This window comes from Ceratotherium simum, chromosome 39 (genome assembly GCF_057802395.1).
Source record: "Ceratotherium simum simum isolate JZ-2026a chromosome 39, ASM5780239v1, whole genome shotgun sequence".
NCBI classification, from domain to species: domain Eukaryota; kingdom Metazoa; phylum Chordata; class Mammalia; order Perissodactyla; family Rhinocerotidae; genus Ceratotherium; species Ceratotherium simum.
Genome location: NC_141938.1, coordinates 609,585 through 620,898, shown reverse-complemented (window position 1 = coordinate 620,898; position 11,314 = coordinate 609,585). Strand labels below are relative to the sequence as shown.

The following is an 11,314-nucleotide window of genomic DNA, read 5'->3' as shown; positions in this document are numbered from 1 at the left end:
GTATATTTGATGAATGAAGAAAAGAAAGTCTCAGAGAATTTGCAGGGGAAATTACCTAGCGCAAATATTGAGGACAAAGGGCTATAATGGCTATCAGTGACAGCATCAAGAATAAAAGGGAGCATTTGGAATTCCCTGATTTTTCAGCTAAAAACACATTGATCTATACATAATATATGATAATTCATTAAATAGGTGCAAAGACAAATGTCATTTCTATTAATTATTTCAACACTGTTTGAGGCTAAATTTGTATTACTTTTGTCTCTTTTTCAACAGATTCATTGGCTACATGGAACCAGAAAACCAAACACATATTTCAAAATTTATCCTCCTGGGACTCACCAAAGAGGTATTACTTCAGCTCTCTTCTTTGGGCTGTTTTTATCCATGTACCTGGTCGCATTCTTTGGGAACCTTCTCATTATACTGGCCATCCTCACTGACTCCCACATCCACATGGCTGTGTACTTCTTCCTCTCCAATCTCTCTTTTGCAGACATCTGTTTCACCTCCACCACAATCCCCAAAATGCTGCTGAACATCCAGACACAGAAAAAGTCATTACCTATGCAGGATGCATCACTCAGATACACTTCTTTATGCTTTTTGGAGATTTGGATAACTTCCTCCTGACTGTGATGGCCTAAGATCAGTTTGTGGCCACCTGTCACCCCCTCCATTACATGGTCATCATGAATCCCTGGCTTTGTGGCCTTCTGCTTATGGCATCATGGGTCATAACTGCCCTGCAGTCATTGTCACAGAGGTTAATGGTTTTGCAACTGTCTTTTTGTACAGAGTTGGAAATCCCTCACTTTTTCTGTGAACTTAATCAGCTGGTCCAGCTTGCTTGTTGTGACACATTTCTCAGTGATATAATGATGTATTTTGCAACTGAAATTATAGGTGTCATTCCACACAATGGGATCATTTTTTCATACTCTACGATTGTAGCCTCTATTTTGAGAATTTCATCAGCTGGTGGCAAATCTAAAGCATTTTCCCACCTGTGTGTCTCACCTCTCTATCCTCTCCTTGTTCTATGGTACAGGACTTGGGGTGTATGTGAGTTCTGCTACTACCCCAAATTCTGAAGTCAGTACAATAGCTTCAGTTATGTACTCTGTGGTGACGTCCATGCTGAACCCTTTTATCCACAGTCTTAGGAAGAAGGACATAAAAGCTACTTTGATAAGTCTTGTCATGACTCTCACTTTCTAAGAGTGACAGGGATGCTTGTCTTCGGACTGCAGAAGTGCCCATTAATAGCACAAAACTAAAAAATATCTCTTGAGATTCAGAAATCCAGATATTTTGGTGGGTGTGAATGTCTGTCTCTTTTTCCTTATTCCTAAAGTTCCTAACTCTTTAAAATCTCCAGTTCGTGTGTTTTCTAACATCTGCTTCCTTAATATTACACTGATAATATATCTAGATATCTCCAAATAGTTTTCACCATTTTCATGTTTTCCTTTACCTAAAATTCATCTCTTATTTTGGAAATGAAGAAATTTGGTAGTAATCATTTATTAATTAAGTGGTGACATTTATATTTTGAACAACTGTATTAAACTAGTCCAATCCATAGAAATATTAATATACAGATGATGTTTTCCCCTTTTATGTGTCATATCTGTGATGAAGGCTAAAATTTCTACAGATATAATAAGAGATTGAACTTAATTTTTCGTTCAGAATTATACCATTGATTACAATGATGTCATCTCCACGTGTAAATCTTTCAGTATCTGTATCTCCATATTATTTTTCTAATAATCTAGATCACAGGTTGTCCAGTTTTTCTGTAAAGAGCCAGAGAGTAAATAATTTTGGCTTTGCAGGTCACATGATGTCTACCACAACCATTCAACTCTAGCGTTGTGACAAAACTCAGCCAAAGACAACATGAAAACAACTGAACATGCCTGCATTCCAATAAAACATGATTGACCCAAATAAGCGGCGTACAGATTTGGCTTACATGCCATATTTTGTTTACCCCTTATGTAGACTTTAATACACTTAATATTTTGTAAACAGAGAGACTTTTATCTTATTCAGTAGTATCAAACACGACCTTTGGTACAAATTAGCGATGTAATAATTGTTTGCATGGTTAATTATAGTAAAATGGAGTCTACTTGGAAAATAAGTGTAATTGCATAGATTGATTCACTATAGACATTGTATTTAACTGAAATTCACTGTAGCCAAACTAGTCAATGGAGGAGGGAAACATATTTCACTGAATGAGTGGTGGTAAATATTTTGAACAGTAACATAGTTTGCCACACTCTAGAACATTTCTGACCAGCCACATGAAAGTTTAGAAACTGAATCCTGTCCTCCTGCCTAATACCATCTAACCAGGAGGATGTGTTGGTTGTGCTGAGCTGTTCTATATCAACTTGGTTAACAGGTTTTCTAGAATCAGCTTCCCTCAAGCTAAAAGAGAATTATCATGTGATTTAACAGGCAGAAGTGAAACAATAATTACTCTCTGAAGGTTTTTGGCATTTGATGAGGCAACAGGCAGATGCACGTGTGCGAATGAGTTCCAGCTTGACCTCACTCTATTCTGTTCTGCTCAGCTCTTCTTACAACTGATGTCCCTGGTGATCAAGAGTGGCCTCAAGACTATCAACAGACACTTGGCTGCAGAGAGAGAGAGATGACAGATTTTCAAAGGCTTCACCACAAACTTAACCTTTGCGGTCTCTCTTCAGCAGGTAGATGCTCTCCAATTAACTGGTTGGTGGCTCCTTTGAGATTCAAAACTTCCTCTTTCAAGTCTTCCCTTCTCAACCTGCTCCCTCAAGTGTATGAGGTGTAATTCCTATAATAAATCCATTAACCCTAATTCATAGTAGTCTGGGTTTCATGACTGAAAGCTAAGTTCTACAATTATTGGTTCCAAATTGGTTCCAAAGGAATGGAACCTTAGGAATGGGTATCTGGAATTGATTCTGTGATCTGATTAGATTGAAAGGCATTAATGACTCTATTTGTTGTGCTAAAGGGGACACCAATAGTTCTTGGCATATTATAACAAAACAGTAATTAAATTAAACAAATTTAAATTACATTAAACTTAAATGTGTAGATAACTATAGATAAATACCCATAGAAGGCAGAACACTGAGTATCCTCATATTCGCTATCTTATAACATTTTAGTGAAAGAAGTGTAATGGGTTGGTGGGTTGCTTCTAAGGGCACTGGAGAACTTGGAGGACAAAAATATTGACCTTAGGACTTGAAATGGCGTTAATTTTCAGTTCAAGTTCCAGGTAAGGAAACTGAAAGCTAAAATCCTCCAAAAGCAATACTCTATTACTGGAAAGATTTGAGAGATTAGATCCATTATCAAGTACTTTAAAGGTACAGAGATGTTGATTCATACCATATCTGTTAAACACTGTGCTCATTTGGAAGATAGACAGGGCTTGGAAAATGACACTGGATTTTCATGAACTTAATCTGGTGACGGCACCAGTTGTAATTGTTCTTCGAAACTGACTTCATTGTTGGAGCAAATCCACACATCCCACAGAACTTGGAATGTGGCTATTGATTGGGCAAATGCTTCTTTTTCTATAGTTATTACTAAAGACTAACAAAAGCAGGTGATAGTCAGGAAATTAGCAAATACTATGCACATCTACATAAAAATATGTATGTCTGAATATGGAATATATATTTCACAAAAATTAAGGAGCTTACCAAGGTGGTGAAATTACTAGCAGTACAGGGGAATGTTGAGATACCCATCTCAATATGAAGTCAAATTGCTGCATTTGGCCTTTCCTAACACTAAGAAAGAGGCACAATTCCTTTTGGGCTTCTATGTATTTTGGAGTCAACATACACTTCATTTGTGTATACTGCTCTTACTCAACAGATGCAATTGTACTTGAAGTGTCCATGGTAGATGAGGTGCTGAATGGAGCCTTTTCTGACTTTTATAAGTGAATTACAAAGCAGACCTTCAGGAATTTAGAGTAATGTTATACCACCCTTTGTAGGTAACTATTCTTCACTTGAGAAAAAGCTTATGTCTTGTTGCTGGGCCCTAGTAGAGAAAAAATTCTTAACCTGGGGTCTCCAAGATACCATGTAATTGGAGCTGCTCATCCTGAACTCACCAAGACATACATTTGGCCATGTGCAGTAGTACCCCAAGGCAAGCAGGATACACAAGATCAGTGTTGAGCTGGTCCTGAAGGTACAAGAAATATAAATGAGCAAGTAGTTCAAATTTTCTGGCTCTTAAGCTTCCTAAGCCTGCATTTGTGGCCTCTTAGGCAGTTTATTATGAACAGTTGAGTAAGAAAGAAAAAAGTCAGGCCTGATTAACGGGATATTCCAGCACAATCCAAACTTGGAGACCAATAGTATGGCATGCCCACTCAGTAGCGCCCCTGAAGAAAAGCAGTGAAGGTAAGTCTTCTGAGGGAGGCAGAACCTTGAGCAATCCATCTGGTTGCCTTTTATGCCTGGAAAGAAATATGAGCAGTGGTACAGATTTATATTGTTTCATTTGAATCAATTGAATCAATTGATGGTTTGACTGGGTGTTTAGGGATTTGGAAGGAAAATGATTGGGACATTGGTGACAGAAAGGTCTGGCATAGAAGTATGTGGATAGACCTCCTTGAATAAGCATAGAGTATGAACATACCTGTATCCTGTATGAATTTTCACAGAAGGAAACTTCCATATAGGAAGATCATTGCAAAAATAAACAAGCTTATGTGGACATCAGACGCCTTTTCCCCCAGGTACTTCTGTTCTTACTAATGATTAGATGGCTACAGTAGCAGGGATAGCAACATGGACTTACAGTCACCAAGTTAAATTCAGCTATTGTCCCTGCTGAGCAACCAATCTGCCATTAGCAGAGACTGAAACACCCAATAGGGTACCATTCGCTGGAGGAACCAGTCAGCCACCTGGTGACAGGTTGAGTATATTGGACCATTTCTACTATGGAAGAAACATCACTTTGCTCTCTCAAATAACATGCTGGAAAAATGAATTTTTATTAAAGAAATCATCATTTTAAATTCATTTCTGAGCAGTCTGAATGTAAGGAATTAATTGAACTCCAAAATAAATGAAAATAGGGAACGCCTTGGGTAAATGCGTTCAAATGACAGTTGTAGTTTTCAGGGTATATATCAACACTGAAGAACTTCAGATTTTATATTGGCGAAGTAGGTTTAAGATGGGGATTAACTCCAGGCACCCCAAAGTAGAAACTCTAGTGAAAATTCCTCTAAAAAGTGAGACCCTTATTTTTATATTTGCATCTAATGATTAACTATAAATAAACACAGGAAGAAAAGAAGTAGCAAGAGGCATGCTTGGCCTGGCTATGGTTCTACATGGCGGGGAATAGCCTCTGAGTGATAAGCCAGCCCAGCAATCTAAAATCACACCGACTATGTGGCCTGAAAACTTTAGATGACAATGTTGATTTTACGTTATCCCAACTTGGTAGTGGCAAAATAAAATGAAATATAAATTGTGTCTGGAAAAATTCATTTCCCATTGAGGCCTCAAATAATTCTCACAAATAAATGCATACAGAAAATAAAAAGAAATGGTAAAAAATATCACAGAACAACTAAGAAAAAAAAGTAACATGAGTAAGAGCCAGTAGAAAAATAAACAGTAGTATTTCAGTTATTGAAATTATCAGATACAGAACATGGAATCACTTTTTAAAATAAATTTGATACAATTAAAGAGAATCTTGAAAATACACACCAGGGCACAAACATATTTGAAAATAATTAAATAGAATCTCTAGAGATAAATAACATAATGATGAAAGTTGCAAAAGGCCATGAATCTATTAACTGAGAGATTAGAGCCAAATGAAGAAAAATTAGTGGACTGGAAGATAGATACTGAAAAAATGTTAATAAGACAGTCTTGAGGGAAAAAGAGATGAAAAATATGTTAAGAAATATGTGGAGAGGGTGAAATTGTTTAAAATATGTTTATTCAGAGTCCTAGAGAGGAATAATTAAAATAATAAGGAAAAGGTAATATTCAAATATCTTAATGGCTGAGAGTGTTTTAGAATTTTTGAAACACAAATTCTCAAGTTCAGAAAGTCTAACAAATCCCAATTAATACTAGAAGTATCTAATCTAGATTCCTCATAAGAAAACTGCAGAATACCAAGAAATAAGACAAAATCTTAAAAACAGCCAGAAATAAAAGCAGACTTTCAAGGAAATGAGACCTGAATGACTACTGATGTCTCAAAGCAATAATAAAAAATATAATCCAGTGAAATAGTATCTATAATGTACTGATATTAAATAACATCAACAAAGAATGCTGTACCAAGTGAAATTATCTTTCAAGAAGGACTTAAAATAAAGATGTTTTAACTGGAAAAAATCTGAGAGAAGTTATTATTAAAAGACCCTTGATATGGTAGATATGGGTGGTGGACTTTATATAAAAGAACAATCATATGAAGGCCCAAATTTAATTCTTAAAAAAGAATCCTATTGTTAATCATTGACTACATAAACAACAAGAATGTCTAATTTGCAGGAAATAAAACAGAATAGAACTAAAATACTGTAATCATAATTAAAGTATCTGTATTTTTCCATAGGTGAGTAAAGATATAGATTTTTCTTTCATCTTTTTGAAATGTCTATGGAAAACTATGTATTATTAAATAACTAGGCAAAAAGAAGAGATATAAAGCACCTAACAGAGGGGAAAGCTTGATAAACAGGAAATATAAATATAGAACATGTAATATGATAGAAGTAAATCTGAATATATCAGCAATTACTATAAGTGTTCTCACTTTTACAGTTGAAGATGTAGATTTTTGGGATACCTCATAAACAATTTTCAGTACTTCTGCTACTCCTCATGATGTAATAACAGAGACTGGACTTACCTCACATCTTAAACAACAACCAAAAAGAAGAAAATATACAGAACAATACTCTTCAGACAAAGCATAATGTAGGAGAGGACAGTGATTCCTGAAAAAGGGAAACAATGGGGTGAACTCTATGACTCTTCCAGTTTGCCTCCTGGAGAGAAACCACAGGCTACTGTCTAGGGAAGGGGGATCCCAAACAGACTTGTTGAGTTGAGGAGACTGAGTTTGGAGTTTTGAGAGGCTGAGGCAGCTGGAATTTGCAAAGCAAATGATCAGAGAGGAGGGTGCTGCACACAGAGATAATTTCAGAGATCTCAAGAAGTTTCCCCTGGAGTCTTTGTCTGAGTGCTGGTATGTACACAAAAGAGAGGACATTACCTAAGATTAGGGGTAAAACCAGAAAAACAGAGGTAGAACAATTTCCAGAACTCGCACAGACTGATAGTTCATATTACAATGAGTAAGAGAGAAGGATTTACTAACACAGGGCATCAAGTTGAGTTCTCACAGAGTAGTCCTTCAGTTGTGGAGCCAAAATTACCCAAGGGTCAGTACTTGCAAAGGATAGGAGAGGGCTTGTTATCGGATACATGCCCAGGTTCTTTACCCGCCACACAAGAGGGGCCAAATAACACTAGAACACTAGGCTTATGGCAAAGACAGAGTTTTTATTTCAGATGATGTCAGCCAGGAGACAAGAGTTCTCAAATTTGTCTCATCTCCCTGAAAGAAGGGAGGCAATGGGTTTTAAAGGAATGTGGCTGCTTATAGGGAGGGGAGGCTGCTTGTAGGGAGGGGAAACCTATGGCTTTGCTGGTCAGCACTTTCCCACCAGCCTGTGTTTTGCCTTGTGAGGCTGCTGGCAGGGAGGAGGATGGGGAGATAAGGGAATCGAAGGCGGGTGTCCTTCAACCATCTCCACGGTGGGGGGTGGATTCTAGCACCAGGAAGCCAAGGAGTTGAGGGCTGAGAAGCTTTAGCTTCTTGATATCAGTTTCCCTGTAACAAACCTCAAGAACTGGCAATTAGCCAAAACTTCAGTGTGAGCCCAGCTTAAGGCCACCTGGACTTTTAACAACTTGTAAACTCTATCTGCCTTGTGAAGTTCAGGGATGCAAAGGTTTAAAAAACCAATATTTACATATGAATGTAACATAGAGAAAGAGGGATAGAAGATGAGTGCTTTTGGTTTTAACCCCATATATGCTGGGTTTAATATAGAGGAACTGATATCAGGGCCGGCATCAATTCCCCACCCCCCCATTTTATGTTTATTTCTCAATCTTGAGGGATTAGCGGTGATGACCCACCTAGCTACTTCCTGCTGAATTGGGGCGTAGGTCCAGGTTAGAGGCATGAGACTGTTTAGCACTCATTTGGAAGTTTTTTTTTTTTTTGTTCCCAGCTTCAGGTTGACATTTTGTATTATTAGAGCTTTTGTACCTTGTTTAACAGGTTGGAACAACATTTAAAGGTACATTAAGTATCTGACCAAAAGGATAAGAAGTATAGACAACCCAAATTTTAACAGTCCCTGAAAAAGTAGACTTAATACCTTGGGGAATCCAACAAAACAGTCCTAAAAACCAGTCTGGACCTGGTACCTCTGGGGATATCTGCTGATAAGTGATGTAGGTTGTTCCATCTCATTGAACCACTGCTCTTACTAAGACGGTGATTTAGGTGGGCTCCCAAAGTTAGGCCTATATTATGTAAGTAAGTAACCAGGTATTTAATAAGTATTTCTAGAGAAACAAAAAGAAAAACAAAGTTAATGATTGGAGTAAATTATATACCAATTTCTGGGCTCAGGGGATGGCCAGTCAAGAAGATCTCTAGATGTCAGTGTTGAAGCATCTCCTGCAGTTTAAAATGTCTCCAATGATGTTATCAGGCATTCAGGCAAACCTTCTAAGTGGCTTACACAGCAACAGGCATGAAGATTGTCCAAACATGGGCTACCATGGTGCCTTCACTTAGGTTTATATCAAGTTAGGTTATATCAGCTTCAGTTTGCAAGGCTTCAGGAAAGAGGGCAGAATGAGTTCCCAAGGATTCCAAATGAAAATGATGGAAAAATTTGAAAACGTTAGTTTGGAGATTTGTAGCCAGATATTTGAAGAGACTAGAAGAATTTATGATCCAGTCCATTTAACAGATATAACAAAAACCTCAAAGACAGTTAACAGAACCAGAATTTAACATTTACAAATGTGTATTATAGTTTCTGTTGAAACATAATTTTTCTCTCAAAATCACCCTCATTTTTGTCAAAGATAGCCAAATTAAGACTCATTGGTTTGTAAAATAAGTCTAGTTTTAAAAAACTTGGCCCAATTATTTACATAAGTACAGAAAGAATAGCCATTGATCATATAGGCTCTTTTAAATCTGCTTTGCTGGAACTTTTTATAAGGAATCTCAGATTGAACCTTAAAGGCATCTCAAGGTCAGGAAAGCCAAGCCAAGGACTTGTCATCAGATTATTCCTGCAATACCTACATATTTGGGTGAATTCCTCTCTTTTTTTGAGGTTCCCACAAATATTGAGGTTCCAGGTATCTGCCAGATAAGTGACCTTCCTTACTATCTGTAAGTTTGCAGTTTGGGAATTCTGTAAATAAGGTACCAGGCCAATATTTCCAAGTGGCTTTATTCCATAAAGTCCAATCTTCATTTCTCAAGAGCTGTCTGGTCATTTCCAAGCCTGCATATGCTTTTTAAAATATTTTGTTCCAGTCAAAGCTTTGGTAATATAACCAATGTTTCCAATTGTGACCTGTTATAAAGAGAACAGATTTCATTGAACTTATGCAAATAACTATATTGCCATGAAATAAGAATGTTCACTTACTAAGACTTTCCAAATTCTGGAGGGATCAGGTAGGGAGAAAAAGTTAAATATTTCTATTCTGTTTACAAAAGTATAAGTCATAGTTTCTTAAGAGAAAGAGAAAAAGTTTTTCTTAAACCTGGAAAAACAAAACATTAAAAAAATAAGCAATATCTTAAACAAAAGTTATAAAAATTATAATTATACTCATTAGTCCACTCAGTCCCGTGCAATGGATTCTTGATCTTTTTTGTGTGTGTGTGTGAGGAAGATTGTCCCTGAGCTAACATTCAATGCCAATCCTCCTCTTTTTTGCTGAGGAAGATTGGTCCTGGGGTAACATCCATGCCCATCTTCCTCTACTTTATATGGGATGCTGCCACAGCATGGCTTGGCAAGCAGTGTGTCAGTGTGCATCCAGGATCTGAACCTGCGAACCCCGGGCCACCAAAGTGGAGTGCGCGCACTTAACCTCTGCACCACCGGGCTGCCCCCAATTGACTCTTCATCTTAATCCTCTGTTAGCAGTTTTACGAAGTCAACAATTTCTTAGAACTTTGTAATTTCTTACCCAGTTTAGTTTTATGATCTGAAAGTTTATCAGAAAGCTGTATTCTAGAGTGTCAGAGTCCTTTCCATGAATCTTTCTGAATATGAAACATATTTTTCAAAAGCATTAAAGTAACACAACTATCTATAAACAAGACCCCAAAATGGCAATTGACAAAGAAATTTGGTTAATTTTGTGACATACAGCACTTTAAAATAATGAGCAGAATTATGACTGATAACCAGGACAGATCAGAATTTTAGTAATGTTATACAATTTTAAAATACCTACATTGATAACATTTACAAACATAATATCATAGTTTCATGAAACAACGTTTAGCTATCCATTTAAACAAGGTTATAGTTAAAAATTTTTAGGCAAATGCAAAAAATTAAGTGTTATTTGAAAAACCTTAGCACCTGTGATTAAAGATCTGATAAAAACAACATAGGAAATTTATTTTGATAAAACATAAAATTCCTACCCTTCTGGTAGACTACTCAAAGAAGAAAACTTTTATAATCTCTTTACCAAGAGCAGATTAAAAGTTTAAGAAAATTATCTTTCTAAGAGAGAGAAAGCCAAATGTTAGCTTTGTTCCAGCTTAATATTTATTTGAATCTTAGCCAACTTGACCATGTACAAAACTCCTCAGAGTTTTACTTCCACAAATCTTCTGTCACTTGCTTTTGATGACAAATTTTCTAACAGAGATAAAAGGTCTGCATCATATCCAATGCTGATAACTCTGAAAACATATTTATTTTAATTAAACCAACAAACTTAAAAAAGCTTTCATTTACCAAAGGTCATTTTATATTATGTTAACTTGAAAGAAATGTGGCCTAGATCTATTACATTCAGAAATAACTTATGAAAGTGTTTACTCCAAACCAACTAAATAGAGCTCCTTTAGAAACTATACCATCTGGAGGCAAACAAATACACACAGACAGATAAACACAGAGATCTTCAAAATTTTATCCTGTTCTCAGGTACAA

The 11,314-nt window shown here is 36.5% G+C and overlaps 1 pseudogene; it reads left to right on the top strand.

Moving 5' to 3' along the window:
* Positions 1-268: 268 nt before the first annotated feature.
* Positions 269-1,347, top strand: LOC101400227 (olfactory receptor 7A17-like; annotated as a pseudogene).
* The last annotated feature ends 9,967 nt before the right edge of the window (positions 1,348-11,314 follow it).